Source organism: Belonocnema kinseyi, chromosome 1 (genome assembly GCF_010883055.1).
Source record: "Belonocnema kinseyi isolate 2016_QV_RU_SX_M_011 chromosome 1, B_treatae_v1, whole genome shotgun sequence".
Classification (NCBI taxonomy): domain Eukaryota; kingdom Metazoa; phylum Arthropoda; class Insecta; order Hymenoptera; family Cynipidae; genus Belonocnema; species Belonocnema kinseyi.
The window spans coordinates 170,362,097-170,383,564 of NC_046657.1; positions in this window are offsets into that span (position 1 = coordinate 170,362,097).

Here is a 21,468-nt window from a genome sequence, read left to right on the forward strand (position 1 = left end):
AAAAGAAAATATCGTGCATGCTTTTACATTTGAATTTTGATATAAAAAACTACTCCTGTTCAGGAAATTTGTGAATTATTTTAACGGTATGATCTATTGCGCACGGCCAATAATTTACAAAGACATACTGTCTATATTGAATATATATGTGTATATATATTTTTTTAAATAAAATATTGCGAATGAATTTTATGGAATTATCTGTCACGCATGAGCAATAAATTTTGCGTTTTAACATTATTTACTCGCCATCTTTTTGAAAGAAACGATCAATTGCGCATGCGCACATATGATTTTTGCATTATAAGATCCCATATGTGCAATAAATCTTTGTTGATAAAAAATACATGGAATATGTTATCGCATTTAATTTTCGTTTTGACATATTTACTCTCTACATAAAATTTAATACTCACTTTGAAAATGAAAGATCTATTGCGCATGCATTTTTTATAAAAATTTACTGCGCATGCGTTTAGATGTATTTTTAATACGAAAAGACACTTGCACAAGAAATTTGGTGTTTTAGAAACCAAATAAGAGTTGTATTGAGCGTGCGTAGTAAATTCAAGTAATTGATCTACTGCGCATGGGCGCACAAAATCTGCGTATTCATATTAGGGGCTGTACTAAAATTACGATATCTAAATTCGCAAAAAATTTTTTCTGAATATTATCTTTTTAATTATAACTTTTATTATTTGGTTGTAAATTTAACCATTTTCTTTTTAAAAAATCCTTTTTGGTTGTGAATTTAACTGTTTTGTTAATTATTCGTCTTTTTGGGTTAAAATTCAAATCTTTTTGCAGAACTTACCCATTTGTTTAAAATTGATATTTTGTTGCTGGTAAATCAACTGCAGTCTTTTTTGGATGAATACAATTTTTCTGAAAAATTGTCTTTTTGATTTAAAAGTTCACATTTTTTAGTAGAAATATTGCATTTTTCTTGGATAGAAATGAAACTTTTTTGTTTTAAAATTTAATTATTTACATTGAAAATTTACCTTTTGTTTATAATTTTGAGTTTTCTCTTGAAAATTCAATTCAAATCTTTTCGGATGAAAATTTAACTTTTTTTTGAAAATTTGTCTTTTTGATTAAAAAATTGATAAGTTTTATTAGATTTTTTTTGGATAAAAATGCAACTATTTGGTTGAAAATTTGACAATCTTGTTAAAAAGCCATACTTTTTGGTTGAAAAATCTGCAGTTTTTTGAAAATTTATCTATCGTAGAGAAGTTTTGTTGTTCGAATTTAATATTTTGGCATTGGAAAGAGAATTAAAATCTTTTCTGGATGAAAATTCACAATTGGAATTTTTTTTAAATTATTAATTCAATTATTTTAAGAGAATTGTCATGTTTCTTGGATAAAAATGCAACTATTCAATTGTAAATTCTTCTGTTTTTTTGAAAATTTAATAATTTCGTAGAAAATTTAGTTAAAAAAAATAAATTTGTCGCTTTTTATTTAAAAATTATGTGTTTCAGTACAAATTTCATCTTTCTTGGATAAAAAAGAAACTATTTGGCAGAGAATTCAACTATTTGGTTAAAAATTAATCATTTTATTGAAAAAGCCAACTTTTTGCATTTAAAATTGTATTTTTTTCGTAGAAACTTATTTTTTATTAAAAAAATTTATATTTTGATCTTGAAAAATGAACTGGAATCTTTTTATAATGTAGATTCAACTATTTGTTTTTTGTTAATAAAAATTTATCTTTTTTTAAAAGAAATTTCACTTTTTTGGATAAAAATGCAACTTTTTAGTAGAGAATTCAACAATTTAATTAAAAATTTATCGTACTTGGTTAAAAATTCGTCTTTTTGAGTGGAAAATTCAATTTTTTTTCGTAGAAACTTATTTTTTGTTTAAAAATTCATATTTTGATCGTGAAAAAACATTTTTTCTTGAAGATTTATATTTGCAGTTGAAAATTCATCTCTTTGCTTGAAAGTGGAACTATTTTGTTGAAAATTTAACTTTTTCTAATTGAATATACGACTTCTTGGGTGTGAGTTAATCTATGCAATGTTTTTTTTTTTTTAATTGAAGGTACATGTCTGGTTAAAAATGTAACTGTTTGGTGGAAATGCTTTTTTTTGTTTAAAATGAATTTTTTATCTTAAAATGTAATTTCCATTTCTTTAAAATTTATTTATTATTTTTTAGTTGAAAATTCTCCTTTTTTGATAAAAAGAAAATAAATAATTTTCTTGCTTTGAAATTTCATTTTTGTTGAGTAAAAATGTATCAGTTTCGTGGGAAATAGTTCGTCTTTGAAAATTAAATTTTTGTAGAGAAAATTTGCAAAGAAAAGCCTTTTGGCTTGAAAGTTTAACAATTTAAATAAACTTTTATTTCTTTCTGGTGTGAAAAATCTTTATTTGTGAAAAATTCGTCTTTTTATTTTTTAAATTCTTTTTTTTTTGTATGAATTTAATATTTTTTTATTTAAATAAAGCAATTAATTTTAAATTTTAAATTTGTATCTGAAATACTGTTTTATTCCGTTTATAAAAGATTTCAATTTAAAAGTATTGGAAGATTAAAAATGCTGGTATTTGAATATTAATGATCAAGGAGAATGAAAAATTAGACGAGGAAAAAAATCAGGAAATTTTGAAAACAATTTAAGTACGACCCCGTAAATAGCCTATTGATTGCTAACTTTTTTCAGGGAAATCATCTTAAATTTAATGCGCATGCGCGGTAGATCTTCAGAAACGAAAAATTTTGGTAATTTTATTTTTTAAGAATTTTAATTACGTATTTAAGGCGAACCGACGGAAGGAAATAAGCATACTATTCCTTAAATTTATCCCTAATTTGTGCTTCCAAACAAGTAATTGTTCCTGTTTATTTCCTTGCGTCAGTTTCTTCTTCAATATGAACATGAATTCCAGACAATTTTATCTATACCAAACTAGCGGTAAGTTTTTTTTTTCGACCATACTCGTGTGTCATTTTGTAACATACCGAAATCTGTAAATAATTCGACATAACGTCGATCGAAACCGTATTCTTGCCAGTTATTCTATTTTTACTTGAAATATTTTGTACATTGTAGGGTCTACGGAAGCGAGTCATTTTATTACTTGTGTATGTGTACATTCGCGTGGAGGTGACTTATTTTTCAGTCGACGAGATCTCTAAAAAATTATTCTTCTACTGCCAGAGTCAGTTTTTTAAAAATTGTTGTTGTACAGAAGCCCAGGGTGTCTACTTTACCTGGAAAACCGGGAATTGTCAGGGAATTTTTTATGTGCTTGGAAAAACATGGAAATGTCAGGGATTTTTTTTCTTAAGTCAGTTAATTTTTTCGAGGGGTGTGGATATTTTTGTACTTAAATTGCTGTATTAGATGGGATAGCAATGATTGTTTATTGGTAAAATAAAGACGATTTATATTATTCAGGGTGGCCGCTGGATCGGGAAAACCGGGAAATAATGGTGAATTTATTTGTTTGCTGGGAATTTTACAAATTTCTGGGAAAAAAATCGGTTCATGTTTGGTTTCAACAGTTTTTAAATAATCAGTTGAATTTTTGTTTCTTTTTTAATTATGACATTCAGTTTACAATGCGTATTCGAACAATTTTTTATTTTAATTTTTAAGCGTATTTTGTTCATTTGAAGAATTTTTAAATTCTGTTTTAACGACTTAATAAATTAAAAATGACTGCAGTTTTAAATCGACAATTTTGGATGAAAAAACCCAACTTTCTTAATGATCAAATGTGAATATAAATTTTAATGATTTTTAAAATTGACCTATATATTAAGGTTTAACTAATGATTAATAATTGATTTTACAAGTTTACTATTGTTTATAGTAAAATAAGTTCAAAATAATATATTCATATGTAAAGATTCTTATTTAATTAAAAATATTTTTTAGTCTAAAATATAAAATTTTTTAATTGAGGAAAATAAAAAATGCCTAATATTTCGAAATATATGATTGTTCATGTAAAATCAGTAATTATGAATCAGTAGTTCAAAACTAAACAGAAAATTAAACTTGAAAAGTTACAATTTTATTTGTTCTATTTGGAAAAATTTAATTTACAAGTTAAATTGTTGAATTTTGATGTATAATAAATATTGCACACCTATAATTGCCAGAAAAAAATCGAGTAACTTGAAGAGATATTTGGAAGGTCTGGAAAGATTGAAAATTAGTTAACAATTAAAAATTACAAATTACTTCCTAATTTAAAACAAAATCTAGTTTTGTGCAGACAACTAAAAATTTAGAAGCTTTTTGATAATTAATAGAGGCTTCAAAAGAATAAAAAAAAACAGTTTTTGAAATCAAAATTTGAAACTTTTTAAGGATTGCCAAACTATTTAAAATGAAAATAATTTAACTTTTAATGTAAGAAGTGTAAAGTTTATAACAAAAATGTAATCGTTTAATTTTTAATATTTCTAGCTTAAAACTGCTTCAAATGATTTGCAGCTCAGTTTTTATTACTTCAAATGGAAGAATTTTTAGCTGTAGAGTTAGAATTTTTAAATTTAATTGACCGTGCAAAATGTTTGCGAAATAGGAAAAAACGAGATGTGACCGGTTATTTATTTGATTAAAACGGCCACCCTGTTACTGTGTTTAAATATTTTGCTGAAAATTCGTTTGTTCTTTGTTTGAAACTAATTTTTTTAAACTTAAAATTAAACTATTTTATTTCTATTTGAAAATTCAACTGTTTTTCATAACAAATTGAAATTTTTTTTAGTTGAAATATCCACTACTAACTTTTTCGTTATGAATTTATCTTCTTTGGAATCAAAATTGAATTATTTCATCGAAAGTAATTTTTTTGGTTGATAATTAATTTTTCTTTAGTCGAAGATTCATCATTTTAATTTAAAACTCATTTTTTGGCTGAAAAATAATTCTTTTTTTACTCAAATTTTAACTATTCCATTTAAAATTTCAACTATTTTATTGAAAATTGGTTTATTTCTTACGTTGTAAATTATTTTTTTAAACTGAAAATGTAACTATTCCAGTGGAATATTCCATGAATTTGGTTAAAAAATCATCTCTTTGGTTGCTTATTAATTTTTTTAACTATAAAGTTGACTTCAATTTTTTGTTAAAAAATTATACTTTATAGTTGAAAATTAGTATTTGTTGATAGAAATTCCACTTTTCAGGTTAAAGATTCATCGTTTCAGTTAAAAAATTCAACTATTTTTTGTTAAAACTTTGACTTTTTTAGTGACTCATTTAACTATTTCGTTGAAAATTCATCTGTTTTCTTTTTAAATGGTCATTTTAGTATATTTAGTTTAAAAATTATATTTTTAGTTGAAAATTAGTTTTTTTTTTAAACTTATTTATTCTAATAAATGATTAATCTTTTTGGTTTTAAATTAAACTATTCCAGTTGAAGATTCATCGTTTTAGTTGAAAACCTATTACTTTGTTTAAAAAGTTAATTATTGGTTAAAAAAATTGTTTTCCTCTTTGAAAATTAGTTTGCTTTTTTCCATTGAGAGAGTAACTTCCGATTGAATATTATATCATTTCAGTTCACAGTTCATCTGCTTGGTTGAAAATTAATTTTTTTTTTTGAACTGACAATTTAACTTTCAATTTTTAATTGACAATCTTTTGCTTTGAAATTTAATTATTTTATTTGAAGATACATAATTTTAATTTAAAATTCATCTCTTTGATTAAAAATTATTTTTTTTACTGAAAGTTTAACTATTACATTTTTTTAATTGAAAATTTGCGTATTTTTCAGGTTGTAAATTATTTTTTTTAAACTGAAAATGTAACTATTCTAGTTGAATATTCCGTGAATTTGTTTAAAAAATCATCTATGCTCATTCATTTTTTTAACTGAAAATGTGATTTCAATTCTTTGTTGAAAAACTATCTTTTTTAGTTGAAAATTCGATTTTTTTTTGAAAATGAGTCTTTTTGGTTAAATTTCCACTGTTGCGGTTAAAGATTCATTGTTTTAGTTAACAAATTAAACTATTTTTTGGTTGAAACATTGAATTTTTAATGGCATTTTTAACTATTTTGTTGAAAATTCATTTTTTTTAAATGGTCATTTTAGTATATTTAGTTTAAAAATGATCTTTTTAGTTGAAAACTAGTTTTTTTCTTGAAAATTTATTTATTCTAATAAACGATTCTTTTTTTTTGTTTATAATTAAACTATTTCAGTTGAAGATTCATCATTTTAGTTAAAAGCTCAACTATTTGGTTGAAAATTTGACATTGTTAAGTGGATAATTCACCTATTTCTTTGAAAACTTATGTATTTTGTTCAAAATGGTCTTTTCGGTAGAAAACTAATCTTCTTGTTTAAAATTGATCTATTTCCGTTAAAAATGCATCGTTTTATTTAAAAATTGATCACGTTGGTTGAAATTTGGTTTTGGCGGAAATTACATTTTTTAACTGAAAATTTAATTATTCAATATTTTTTATTAAAAACTGATTTGAACTAAAAAATGGAATAAAAAAAATGATTTTTAATAATTATTAGATTTGATATTATCAGAATTATTTTAGTTTGAACTTTGTTTCTTTAAAATTCAACTATTTTGGTCGAGAATTGAAATATTTTGTTTAAAAACTCGTCTTTTTTTCATAAAAAATTCATCTTTTTGGTTGAAAATTCCACTATTTGTATAAAAATTGATGTTTCCTGAAATTTTACCCAAATATATTATTTCTCTGGAATTGTCAGGGAATTTTTTTCCCCCCAGGATTTGCGTAGACACCCTGAAGCCGATTTTTCGTTCTTTTGTATTGCGACTAGGAAAAGACTGCGTCACTTCTGAAAATCTGTTGAAACGAGTTCTTCGTAACAGCCAAAGATAGTTAAAGAATTTCGTAGCCAACGATGAAAAATCCAGGAACTTGAAAGTGACTGAAAATTGGATAGAAGTGTAAAACGAAATTGATCAAACTGCCGGAATCTTGAACGGAATATGAAAAAGGGGATATTTGGGATAAAGAGGAGAAATAGAAAATATTTTAATTTTGGTCCCTGGATGATTTGTAGGTAAAGCTTTTCTTAGCAGACGAGCTCTATGCATGGCCCCCACTCTTTTTGTTCTCTTGGCATCCGGAGGGGTATCGCAGTTCAAATGAATCCAATAGATGGCGCTCCGATCAAATAGGCCTGTTTTTTGCATTGTTATGTATAGCAAAAATACTAAAATTCATTAAAAACTTGATAATTTTTATAAATATAAATGGAAGAACAAAGTTTTCAGTAACAATAAGAGCAGCTGTAATTAGTAATAACAACAAATAAAAAAATTCATCAAAACATGTAATTTAATATTAGGAAAATTGAATATAAAGGTATTTTGAAAACAGTTTGAATTTTTTTTCATATTTTTCTACAATTTATTTTGCTAATGTGATTAATTAATTTTATAAACAATTGTAATTTCAAAAAATTTCAAACATTGACTGGTAATATTACTTAATTAATAATAATGGTAATTATAATATTTAAATATTAATAATTCCCCTCATAATATACTTTTTTATCAATTTATCTGGAAATTTCCACTCTATAAAAAATAAATATTTATATATAATTTATTTATAATAAGGATGGAGACTTGAGCGACGAACCGGGAAACAGAGAAAAAAAACGAGAGATTACCGGAAATTAAATTAATTTTTAATTTATCTACAGTTGCAGGGCATATATGTAAAAATAATTATCATTTTTATTGTATGAAAGGGAGTTGACAAAGAAATAAAATTTTCTTTCAGACAAAGAATTTCCGATATGGAACGGAAATTAAAAAAAAAAATAGAAACTGGGATTTAGAATAAAAGAATGAAAAAATCCCTGCTCGAAGTCAAAATTCGTCAAAATTTAAAAGTTCCTTCCAAAATTAAAAAAAAAAGCACTCAGTGTTTTTTTTAAATAAAAAAAATGTATTTTATTTTAAGGATTTTAAATATATTTTGCTTAATCATTAAAATATATTTAAATAAAAAATTTAAATAAAATGTATATAAATATTATTATAATATAAATATTCTTATTTTATTAAAAATTTTAATTTAATTCTATTTTAATTATTAAGCAAAATATATGTAAAATCTTAGAAATAAAATAAATTTGTTTAACTTCATTTTTTATTAAAAAAAAAACAACTTTTTTTTGAAATTTCGGAAAAAGGAACTTTTAAATTGTGACAAATTTTCACTTGGAACAGGGATTTTTAAACTCTTCATCTACATCCAAATTTATATATTTTTTAAAATTCCAAATGAACAAAAATTACTAAAATATTGAGAACTTGAATTTTGCTACGAGCAGAAGTAAATTCCCGGTTTTTAATTCAATTCCGGTTTCCCTTCAAAGTCGCCATCCTGATTATAAATTATATATAAATGTATATTTTTAGTGAGCGGGAATGTCTAGATGATTTAATAAAAAAGTATATTATAAGGCTAATTATTAATGTTTAAATATTATTATAACTATTATTATTAATTAAGTAATATTACCAGTCAACTGTTGTTCAAACACTCATCTTTCTATTCAATTTTCCTAATATTAAATTACATGTTTTTATGAATTTTTGGTTACTAATTACAGCTCTTCTTATTGTTGCTGAAAACTTTGTCCGTCCTTTTATATTCATGAAAAGTACCAAGTTTTTATTGAATTTTAGTATTTTTGCTATTCATAACAATGCAAAGGCAGACTTAGCTGATCGGAGCGCCATCTATTGGATTTATTTGAACTACGATACTCCGTCGGATGCTAAGAGAACAACTACCACATACACATACACGGGCAATGCATAGGCTGCACTTTTAATTTCTTTAACCTGAAACTTTGCATAATATGTATAATTTATTGTGATGCACATCGTAAGGATCTTACAAAATGTCAGAACTTTCCCACGCTAATGCGCAAGAGATTTTAGAGGTGATTCTAAAACTTTTCCAACATTTTAAGGCTGTTTTGTCAAATTTCATAGATCATCGGACGAAGTTGGATGGTCTGTAATTTATTTAATTTTTATTTGTACAATAAAAACCATCAAGAAATCTGTTTTATATTTTTTAATACTTTGTTCCCAAATATCCAGTTTTATTTGCAGGGTGGCGACTTGACCGGGAAATCTGGAAAACCTGGAATTGTCAGGGAATTTTTTTTTTAAGTCAGGGAATTTTTACGCGAGATCGTTTAATTTTTTTTTAATCCCATTATAAAATTGAAAAGTAATGGTTTTTAATTTGTAAAAGTAGCTTTATATTATTCTATGTAACTATTTTCGTTAAAACTCTTTTTTTTTCTGTTTAAAACATAATTTTTTCAACTGGAAGTTTAACAATTCTATTTTTGGTTAAAAGTTGAGCATTCTTAGTTGAAAATTCAAGTATGTCGTAGAAACTGTTTGTATTTTGTTGGAAATATTTTCTCTTTTATTGACAGAAAAATCTTTCATAGTTAAATATTCAACTCATTTTGAAAAGTCGTCTTTTTTGGTTGAATTTGACTATTTTTCATTGAAAATTAAAATCTTTTTTAATTTAAATATTCATATTACTACATTTTTTGTTGAACATTAATTTTTTTTTAAATGAACATTTTATTTGTTGATTAAAACTTAAAGCCTTTTGTTAAAAACTTTTATTTCGAAATTCATCGCTTTAGCTTAACATAATTTTTTTACTGCAAATTTAACTATTCAATTTTTGTGTGAAAAATATATTTTTTTTGTTTGTTAAAAAATCGTCTTTTTTGGTAGAAATTAATTTTCTTGATTAAAAATTCATCTCTGGTTAAAAATAATTCGCTGCAGATGTGTTTGCGTACATGCCAACAAAAAAAAAACTTTGGGTGCGAATTCGCACCAGTGTACCGTTGGGGGGTTAAAAATGTAGCATTAAAAAAATTGATTCCAAATTGATATGGTTTAGTTCAAAATTCTATTATTTGTTTGAAAATTTCATCCTTTAAGTTGAAAATTCATCTTTTTTGTTTAAAATTCAACTATTCCAGTTGACGATTCCTCATTTTAGTTAAAAATTCATCAGTTTAATTTCGTTTAAACTGAAAATGAGACTATTCCATTTTTGGTTGAAAATTGATCCTTTTAAATTAAAAATCCAACTATTTGTTTGAAAAATGGTCTTTTTTAGTTCGAAATTGCACTATTTTGTGGAAATTTGATGTATTTTGTTTAAAAATCGTTGTTTTTTTAATAGAAAATTAATCCTCTTTTTTGAACATTCATAGTTTTTGTTGAAAATTCAAATATTCATAATTTTATTTGTAAATTTATCATTTTGGTTAAAAATTTAATCCAATTTAATATTCCATAATTTTAGTTGAAAATTGATCTTTTTGGTTTAAAATTCGTCTATTTCTATTCAAGATTCATCATTATAATTAAAAATAATGAACATTCCTCACTTTAATTGAAAATTTAACTATTTTGTTGAAAATCAATTTTTTAAAACTGAAAATCTAACAATTACATTTATGGTTAAAAAGGGATCTTTTTTTTAAATTAAACTATTCGGTTGAAAATTTTTCTTAATGAATTTTGTTGAAAACTCGTTTTTTTTTGCTTAGAAAACTCTTGTTTGAAAATTCATTTCTTTTCGTTGCAAATAAAACTAATTGATTGGAATTTAAACTCTGTTGTTAAAATATACTCTTTTTGGTTAAAATGTTATCCATTTCAGTTGAAAATTTATCATTTTATTTGCAAATTCATCAGTTTAGTTGAAAATTTGCTGTTTCTGTTGGAAAATTATTTTAATTGCAAATTTAACTATTTCGTTTTTGGTTGAAAACTGATATTTTTTAGTTCAAAATTCATCTCTTTGTTGGAAAATTGATCTTTTTTAGTTGAAATTTAACTATTTGGTACTTTATAGACAAATTCAAGAAATGAATTGTTATGTTATCAGTATTGCTTTATTGTCTGATTAATCGATGGTGCTTAAATAAAACTAATTTTACACAAAACGGATGCAGTTTTGCCCAATAAAAATGAAATAATTAAATTTTTGACATAGTTGTCGAATTTTCAACCTAAAAAGATAAATTCCCTAAAAAAGTGTCATATTTTATATTTAAATAAAAAAGATGAAATTTATACTAAAACCAATTTTAAAACCAAAAAGAAAAATTTTCAAAAAATCAAGACTGTTCACTCAAGAAATAAATAAAATTGTATCTTAATTGTTGAGCATTCAAGCCTAAAGACAAATTTTTTCTAAAAAAATTGGATTTTCAAAGAAAAAATATGACTTTTCAGCAAAAAAATAATTGTTCACAAAACTGATGCTTTTTTGCCCAATCAAAATGAAATTGCAAACGAAGAAAATTATTATTTTTTTGGCAAAAAGGACGAATTTTCATCTCAAGAAGATCAATCTTAAGAAAATGAAAGTAAAATTTTCGGTTCAAAACTTAATTAAAAATAAAAAAAAACTTCCACTAAGTGGTTGAGAACTTTACAATTTTTTGTCATTGAAAAGTTCATTCTTTTTAGTAGAAATATTGCATTTTTTTGGATAAAAATGCAACGATTTGGTGGAAAATTCAAGTTTCAAGTCATAGTTTTCAGTTGAAAATTCTGCTGCTTTTTTTTGAAAATTTCACTATTTAGTAGAAAATTTATTTTTTGCTTAAATTGAATATTTTAGTATTGAAAAGAGAACTGAAATCTTTTCTTAATAAACTTTCAACTGTCTTTTTTTAAATTAAAAAAATGTTAATAAAAAATTTATCTGTTTTAAGAGAAGTTGTCTCTTTCATGGATAAAAATGTAACAGTTTTGTTGAAAATTCGCCCTTTTTGGTCGAAAAATATTGACTTTTAGAATAAATAATATTTTTTTCTCAGAAACTTATTTGACGTGCAAATTTTCATATTTTGATTCTGAAATATCAACTGGGATCGTTTTTGGACGAAAATACACCTTTAAGTCATGTTGCAGCACCAACCTTACGCACCAGTTCAAGTGGTATTGAACTCCCCTCTCAATCCAAAGGGCAAAAAAATTAAGGATGTCCTAGAGACGTTCTTGGGATTTTCATAGTTTTGTGCCCACTGGGAAGGAGTACAAGCCACTCGCCAACCAGTTGTCGATTCGGGGTTTGCAGACACTTCTTCGCAAGAATTGTCCGCTTCAGATCCAGCAACACAGAGAGTTGCTGAACTCAACAAGACAGTTAGCCCCCACCAGCAGGACGTGCGCAGTTGGCCTCCAGAATTGTGGCTCCCCTGCAACGAGCATGACAACTGGTTTCTAGTTGCTGCTGCCAGTGGCGGCAGCTCAGCCTTTTCCAATTATCTCTGGGGCGGATTTATTAAGCCTCATCCGCGCTTTTCGCATACCTGTACCACTAATACCAGAATACGCGGGCAAGGATCATGAAGATCCGAAGAAGTTTCTGCCTACTGCGAGAATTATTTCACCCTCTCGCATATCGGGCCAAATCAATGGACCCGTATGATTGACAAGAGCCTCAAGGGAGATGTACAAACATGGTGGGCTACATTCAAAAGACTCATTTTTTCATGGGAGAAGTTTTCTGAACTTCTTAAGCAAATTAGAAAGCGTCACCAAGGTTATGAGCCTACATACCACTCTCTATTCACGGAAGGAAGCAAAAAAGGACAGCGTGGCCGTTTTCCCTGTGATAAAAGATGAGCAGCTCTCCATCCTGCTTTTAGAATCGATTAGGCCTTCGGTCCGGAGGTTGGTTCGAGCACGAGCTCCCACAAATTTCACAGCCCTCTTAGAGCATGGTACCCAGGCGGAATGAGATGAGGCTGACAGCACGCCTAAGAAGGAGTCAACTCGGAGAGAGGAACCCAAGCTTCAACCGGAATCCCAGCCGAGGAGCAACGACCGACCACCTCCAGATTGCCCGCTCTGCTCAGACAAAAATGTCCACAGAGATTGCTCCGCAACGCAAACGCAAATCCGCCACAGCCGGAAAACTGGCGAAACCGGGAGGCCGATAACAACCTCGCGACCGCGTTGGGTCAAAACATGAATCAATCCTAGGTTTAATCTACTCGACTACTCAAAATTTTCTGTGAGATCGCGTAGAAGAAAGAAGAAGCCTGCAACCAGGGCCCAACAACGCACTTTTCGCTGCCAAAGAGATAACAATGCGACTCCGAGGATGTTTTCCAGTCTCACCACTCCTGGGCGAGCAGGAGTACACAGGAATTTTTTTGCCAGCGATGAACTCGGCCGCACTTAGCTAAAGAATCACGACGTACACTACAAGCATCGCACAGAAATTAAGTACCTTGGCACCAAGAATAGATAACGTATTTACCTGGTGCCCCTACCCAGCCTCCCGGAAATCTCTAGAGCTAACTTAGAGTTCTCCATTTCACCCATGATACCAGCAGAATACGCTGAGCGGTTGCAGACGGTACTTGAACTTTACATTCCGTTTTTCATCGAGGAGAGCAGCTCCATCAGACGCTGGCCGGCCAGCATGAAATCAAGATGTCCGATCAATGCCGGTTCCGTGAGATACCTAGCCGTTCCTCCTAGCCGAAGAAAAGGTACATACTTACAACTCCGGGAGATGTTAGCATACGGAATCATCGAGCCCACTAGCGAGCCTATCGCTTTTGCAGCGACTTCTGCCACCTCAACTCACGACGGTTGACGCGCCACAGTGCCTCCCGAGGAAACACGGGATTCTCAAAGATCTAGGAAAGTCCAAAATACTCACCACCTTGGACCTGAATAGCGCCTACTGGCCCCGATGACTTTAGAAGCCAGAAGCTATACGGCCTTTTCAACCCCTAACGGAAGACAGTACCAGCTCCGAGTCTTGTCCTTTGGTTTAAAAAACGCATCCGAGACTTTATAAAAATTAATGCGGCATGTTCTGGAGGGATATTGGGGCGGTTTTTGTATCGCTTACCTCGACGACATCATAGTTTATTCCAACACCTGGAGGGAACATCTACGTTACATCGCCCCAGTTCTCGAACCCCTGGCAAACTACTGCGCGCAGTCGGAATTAGGCCTAGAAGCTTCATCTGTTTTATTAATGATTCTTCGAATTACCCGAGCATACACCTCAGTTAATGCGGAGTGCTTGAATGATTCCCGTTGCCTCGGATAACGCGGAGCTTCAGATAATCGAAGGCCGGATAATTGAGGTTCTACTGTACCACCTTTTCCAAGAGAGATCTCAGAGCGATAAGATAACGTGGGTAGACGTTATCCATTGCGCAAGCAGCAGCCTGTGATCTATGGTGATGCTGGACCGTATATGCGAAAGGCGAGATGCAAGTTGTAAATACTACTGTTACGCGTAGTTATGCGTATTTACGTGGGAGGATTGATACATGACAGTGAAGCTCGGAAAATTCCATGCGCTCATGTACGGGCACATCTGTATACCGACGATGATGCATTTCCGTTTTCAAAGCTTTTTTACATATGCTCTCTTTTATCAATGTATTTCTTTTTTATATTCTCTTTCATGAGAGTGTAATGTAATCGTCCAAATTTTCGATCTCTGGTTTTAACGGATCTTTACGTTTCGGCGCCCATAGAATCCGAAAATCATACAATTTTATCAGTGTCTATCTGTCTGTCTGTATGACTATATGTCTATGTCTGTATGTATGGTTACCTGAATGTTGTAGCCACGATAACTTTTTGAAGGATTTGTCCAATCAAGTCAGACTTTGATACACTTCTTAAGGTTCCCAAAATGAAGGTTCAGTTTGTCAATCAGATATTTCTAAACAAAATTCAAAAATGTAGAGCATTTTCAAAATTTGAAAAAAAATTTGTGAGGGTGGAAGTCTAGGAGGTGAGTACGGTTGTAAGGGGTAAATTGGGAAGATAGAAATTAATTTACATTGTAGTTGGGGAGTGGGATTTGGCTAAATAGAGAAAGTGAGGTTAGGTTTGCAAGGGTGCGGGTTAGTTTTGTGTTTAGGTTTTTGGGCCTTCATGGCGGGCAAGGGTGGTTCTTGAAGTGATGGGGGATGTTAGGGATGAGAAAAGAGTGGCTAAAGGGATTGTCAGAGGTGAAAAGGGCAAAGAAACTGGAATTTTAAGGTGGTAAGCGGCAGCAGTCTTAAGAGACATATGTGTGCGGCAGTGAGTACTTTTGTGTATGGATAGGTTACAGTACCAACGGACGAGCGGGAGGCGGGCAGCGAGAGTTCTGTCAGTGCTAGTAGTAAAGTAGAAAGGGAGGAAACTTCCAGAGGGACACGACGGCCAGTTGTGCGTGGCCCGGTGTCAAGTGGCGCGTCAGGGAGGGGGAAGAATCGGAGTGGAAAAAGCGACCAGGCAAGGGAGAGAGCGTGCAGTGCAAGTGAGGGGGAGGATCTCTTAAAGAGGAAAAGGGAAAGCAAAGGGAGCGCGCAGAAAATCGCGCTAGAGAATACCTTCAAAAAAAGCGTACGAACACGTAGCCCCCCCCCCACAATGGACGGGCCGACGGAGAAGGAGAAGGAGGCTATCGGGGTGCTGATAGGCGAGATCAGAGGTTAAAGGGAGGACGTGAGGGGGGCTATGGAAAAGATGGAAAGTATGAGAAAGGACCTGAGGGTAAGAGATAAGAGATGGGGAAAGGAAGTAAAAGAGCTGAAAGGAAAATTGAAAGGATTGCAGAGGCAGTTGGTGTTGGTATGGAAGGAAAAAGAGGATAAAAGAAAAGGAAATGAAAGAAGATATTAGGATGTGGACGGAAAGGGCGGAAAAAAGGCTGGAGAAGGTGGAGGGCAGGTCGGGAATGGAAGCAGTGGACAGGGGGAGGGTGAAAAGCAAGGTATTTGGGAGAAAGCAAGAATGAAAAGGAGGAGAGAGCGGATAGGAGAAATAATATAGTGATAAGAGGATTGAAGCTCAAGAGCGGGGAAGAAAGGGACAATGTGGAAGCGCTGCTACAGAGCATAGGGTGGGTTAAAGGCAAGGTAGGGAAAGTTAGGATGGAGGGGAGAAAGGAGAACGAAGTGGTGGTGGTGGAATTGGAGAGCTGGGAAGAAAAATTGGGGATAATGCGTAAAAAAATAGGATAAAGGACAATAAGATTTTTATCGATCAAGATTTGACAAGGAAGGAAAGGGATGTTCAGAGAATGCTAAATGACAGGGCTGGGAAGGAGAGGAGCGAAGGGAGAGCAGTGAAGGTAGGGTAACGAAAAATAAAAATAGATGAGAAAATGTGGGTATGAGACGAGGAGAAAGAGGTGTTGAAGGATATGCAGGGGAATTTGTTTCAGGGGAAGTAGGGGGGAGGGAGTAAAGCAGGGTGGAGGCATGTTAAAGGTGTTGTACTGGAACGTAGAAGGGGTAAAGAAGAAAGATGAGGATTTCTGGAGGTATATTCAGGAATTTCATGTGATTGGACTGGTAGAGACATGGGTAGAGAGAAAGGAATAGGATAGAGTAGAGCGAAGAGTAGAGTAGAGGCGGTCAAACTAAGAAGGAAAGGAAGGGCTAGTGGGGGAATTATAAGAAGGGTTGGGGATGGATTAGAGGAAGATATTCATGGAGAGGGAGAGGGGGAGGGCGTGCTTTGCACGCCCTCAAGGTGTCAAGATAGGAGGGGTGATGTATAAGTTTGTGACTGTGTACAATAAGGATGGAATGTAAAGGATTAAAGAAAGGGTAGAAAACTTACTAGGTAATGGGGGGAGACTTTAATGCGAGAATAGGGCGGGAAGGGGGCCTGTATTAGGAAGGGGAGAGTTTTGAAAGAAAATCGAAGGATAATAAATAAAGAGGGGGAGATTCTAAGAGACAGGGTGGAGGATAGAGGGTGGGCGGCGGCAAATGGTATGGTAAAAGGTGACGAAGAGGGAGAATACACGTATGTGAGTAAGAGGGGTGTATCGGTGATAGACTACGTGATTATGAATATGCAAGGGTTTGAGGAGATAGAGAAATTCGCAATGGAAGGAAGAATGGAATCAGACTATCAGCGAAAGGCAGGGTGGGGAAGAAGGGTCGTTAGGGGAAAGGGTGTCATGGTCGAGACAGGCGATAGGAAAGTATCAGGAGCAGTTGGGCAACGTAAGCTTTGAGGGGGAGTCCGTGGACGAGATATGGGAGGATCTGCAAGAGAAAGTAAAAGGTTGTGTGCAAAAGAAGATATTCAGGAAAAAGAAGACAGGAATGGTAAAGCCGTGGTGGGATAGGGAATGTAAAATGATGAAGAGAAAGGTGAAATAGTAGTACAGGAAGTGGAAGGAAGGAACCGCGAAAAGGGAGGAGTACGTAGAAATTAGGAAGGAGTTAAGGGCGATGTGTAAGAAGAAAGAGCAGGAAAAGGAAAAAAGAGCTAGAAGAGGAGTTGAGAATTGTGAAGACAGAAGGGGACGTGGGGAAGATAATCAATAGGTTTATGAAACGTAACTTGGGGATAAGTGCGAAGATGGGGAGCGGCGAACGAAGGAAATTTTGTAAGCATTCATTTCAGGGGTCAGATACTCGAAAGAGAGATGAGGGGATTAGAAGAAGCAGAGAGGTAGATGAAGAAGAGCTGAACGACGAGGAGATACAGAAGCAGATAGGGAAGATGAAAAAATCGAAGGCAGCAAGGATTGACGGGGTAGAGAACGAAGCGTGGCTGTTTGGCACACAAGTGATAAGGCAGAAGCTGAAGGGTGTAGTGAAAAAAGCATGGAGGGGGTAGGTATTCCCAAGAGGGTGGAGAGAGGGGTTGATCGCACCACTGTATAAGAAAGGGGATAGGGAGAGGCAGGAAAATTATAGAGGAATTACGTTCAGGAATACTGCGTACAAAATATATGCGATGGTGTTAGCAGATAGGCTGCGAAAGGATGTTGAGGGGAAAGGAATATTGCCGGAGACGCAGGCGGGCTTTAGAGAGAGAAGGAACACTATTGACAATATTTACGTCTTGCAACACGTGGTGGATAGAGAATTAACCAAAAGGGTGCCAAAGTGTACGCGTTTTTTGTAGATCTAAAGAGCGCGTTTCCGTCAGCGGATAGGGGGAGGTTGTGGGAGGCAATGGAAGAGAGGGGAGTGAAGAGGGGCCTGATCAAGAGGGTGAGAGAGGCATATGAGGAGACGAAAGATAGGGTGAGAGGAGGGGAGGGAATCTCTGAGGGATTCAAGATGGATAGGGGGTTGAGGCAAGGGTGCCCGTTTAGCCCAATGCTTTTTGCAATTTTGATCGCGGATATGGAAAGTATACTAGCAACTGGAGTAGTAGGAGGAGTTATGGTTAGGAGGAGTCAGGATATGGTCACTCGAATATGCAGATGACATAGTGCTGTTGGCAAAGAGCGAAGAGGATTTAAAGGAGATGATAAAGAGGTTGAGAAGAGATTATTCACAGATGATTTTGAAAGGAAAATGAAATTTTTTGATTCCCTACTGATGAGACAGGAAGAACGAGTTTAGAGATTATAATAGGGAGTCGAGCGCGTAAATATGAGGAGAAAAAGAAAAGGTATTTTAGAATGAATGGATTGCAGATGTAGAGAATAAGAGAGTCAAGGTATAACGGAAACTATATGTGGATTATGCCAAGGGAGAGACCACAATATTTGTGTAAGAAAGGAGAGCAAGGAAGTCAGGAACTTATAGCGAGAATGAGGTGTGATTGCATGGAGAATTATAATAGGTTCTAGCTTTCTAGAGAGAAGAGAATGTGTGAATTGTGCGGGAAGGGGGATGCAGAATTGGAGCATTGGTTGATGGAATGTGAAGAGGTGGAAAGGAGGGGGATGAGCATGGAGGTATTGTTGCCTGAAAGGGGTGACAAAAGGGCAGTAGTATGGGTGAAGGGGGTGTTGGATAAGATAGAGAAGAAGAGGAATGGAGAAGGAAAGATTGTAAATAGAAGAGGAAGTAGATGTAAGAGAAATGTAAATATTGCAAATAGTAGTTAAGTATTAGGTATTAGCTGCGGAGACAGAGGCTGGTAATGCGAGGCATAGCGACAAAAGAGCGAAATGTGTGCGAGGCGAGGCGCAGCGAGGAAGGTTAGGCTATAGGAGCGAGCGGATTAGTTATAAGGTGTGGATGGATAGTACTTTGTAAGACGTAGTTGTAAGAAAATTCTGTAAAAAAATGGAAGTGTAAGCAAGTTAATTTTTGAAGGCCAGTAGGCCGAAAAATAAACGTTTATCGATCTATCTAATAAAAAACAAAATTTTCCTAAAAGATGGGGAAATTTCATTCAAATCCATCACTAGATATTAAATATATTTAGAAACTATGTCAGTTGAATTTTTCGATTACACAAGCATTCAAAAAATTTGAGCTCTTTTAAACTTTGAATAAAATTTTTTTATGAGTTTTCGAAACTTGTCAGATTTTCTGGTACGCGTCAACAAGACTTGCAAATGATCCTAATGACATTTTTAAATTCGATAAAACTTTAAAAAGTGACAGGCTTTTCAACATTTTGTAAATTTTCAAAACAAGGAAAATATATTTTTTTAATAGATGAAGAAATATCAATCCAAATTTCTACTAGATATAAAATATATGTTTTTCGAAACTTATACAATGAAATTTCTTAATAAGACAAAAGTTGCGATAGTTGGATCATTTTCAGAAATATGCAATTTTGGTTTTTTAAGAGATCCATAAGTTTAAAGCATTGTTTTTAGGAGATTTGAACAAAATTTACAAATTATCTCCATAAATTTTTTCAATTGGACACAAGTTTCCGAGCGCAAAGCGCGAGTTTCGTGATGAGAATGTAATAGTCAAAGCCGTAGGTGCTTTTAGAACATTCTTAAAATTTTTTTTAATTTCAGTTACAATTTATGGCTGTAATTCTTTAGAACTTTAAATCACACTTTTCGATTTAATTGGTAGTATTTACGATATTGGAAAAATTTAGTTAAAGTGTACGCATTAAACGTACGAAAACGAGTGCGAGAGCGTTCCCGCGCGCCCTAGGCTTTTTTACTCAATATACACGTTGACCATTTTAATCTATCGCGGGAAATATCTCAGAAAAAAGTCAGATACAGAAAAATATTTCAGTGAAAAATGGTAAAAGAGAATACCTTGACCTTGGAAGCAATTTTGAAGGTTATTTGAAGGCCAAAGTGATTGTTTCTAATGCAAATACCTAATTTTTTCCCCGAATTTGAAACGAGCGAAAAATTGTACGTATAAGATGTTGTAATGGTCAAGGTTGTTTCAAGGTCAGATGATGGCCAAATAGGAGAAAATTACATAGCGAGCAATATTTCAGAATATACGTCAGATGACGAAAAATGTTTCGGACAAAAGTTGTAGGAGACAATAGGGAGCATGTGTTGGTATTAGAGACCTTGACCTTAAAGGTGATTTTCAAGTCCACGGAATCGGACCTCTATAACTTTCGGCCAAATTGAGAAATTCAAGTGTAAGGCCAACTGCAAATCGATAGATGACATCGCGGTGTTGCGCAAGAAAGTACAAGCTGATAAGTTGGCCTTCTTCTCCTGCACTTTAAAGTGGTTTCAACCGAAGCGCATCATTGACAAAGGGCTTCTAACATCCCGTTAGCGGACCGAATGACCAAATGACCCAATGTCCAACAGCAACGATGACCATCCAAGTACCAGTCGGAGTTCCCAGCCCAATGTACCGCAGGACTTTCCAGCCCTGAAAAAAAGAAATCAACTCCCGTTCTTTTCGGCGTGGACCACAACGAGTAGAAGCGGAGGATCGACAAAAAAAACACATCATGAACCAAGCGAAAATCTGACAGATTTTCAAAACCTTATGGAAGATTTCAGCAAGCTAATACAACTGGCAAATCTAGGTAAGATGTTGAGACTCGGTAGGGTTCTAAATTCTAAATTAGCAAATTGTACAGACACGATGTCTAAGTTACAATTATTTTATGAGGTCTTAAATAGCAGCTAACAGGCGTGATATTTCTACTCTAATTACTTTCCATTGGAATGCAGATGACCTATTTAGTAAGGAAAGTGGGCTTAAGCAATTTATGTGTGATAATAAGGTTGGCATTATGCTCATAAACGAGACAAAGTTGAATGATAAGATAGAAAGGATAGAAACTCTAAGCAGACTGGTAGCGGAGTCATGATCTTGATCAAAGCTGAAATTAAATAGCATGAGGTCCCTATTGATTTTAATAGTATAGAAGCTGTGGTTATCAAACTAGACGATAATACAAAATTTGTTTCAATGTACAATGCTCCACAGTATAAGGTTAAAGTAAAATACTTAAATTTAATTTAAAAATTATCAAGCAAAGTTTTAGCATATGGAAATTTAAACGCAAGAAATACTAACTGGATTTTCAGGGCTAACAATTCTAACGGTCAAGCTGTTTTTAACTATGCTCTTAAGAATTTATATACTTTGACCTTTACGGATAGGTGTATACCATCTGCCCACATAACGATGAGCTCCCAAGCACTGTTGATATAGGACTTACTAAAAATATAATGTGGATCCTCGCGCGGGATGTGCGAGATGG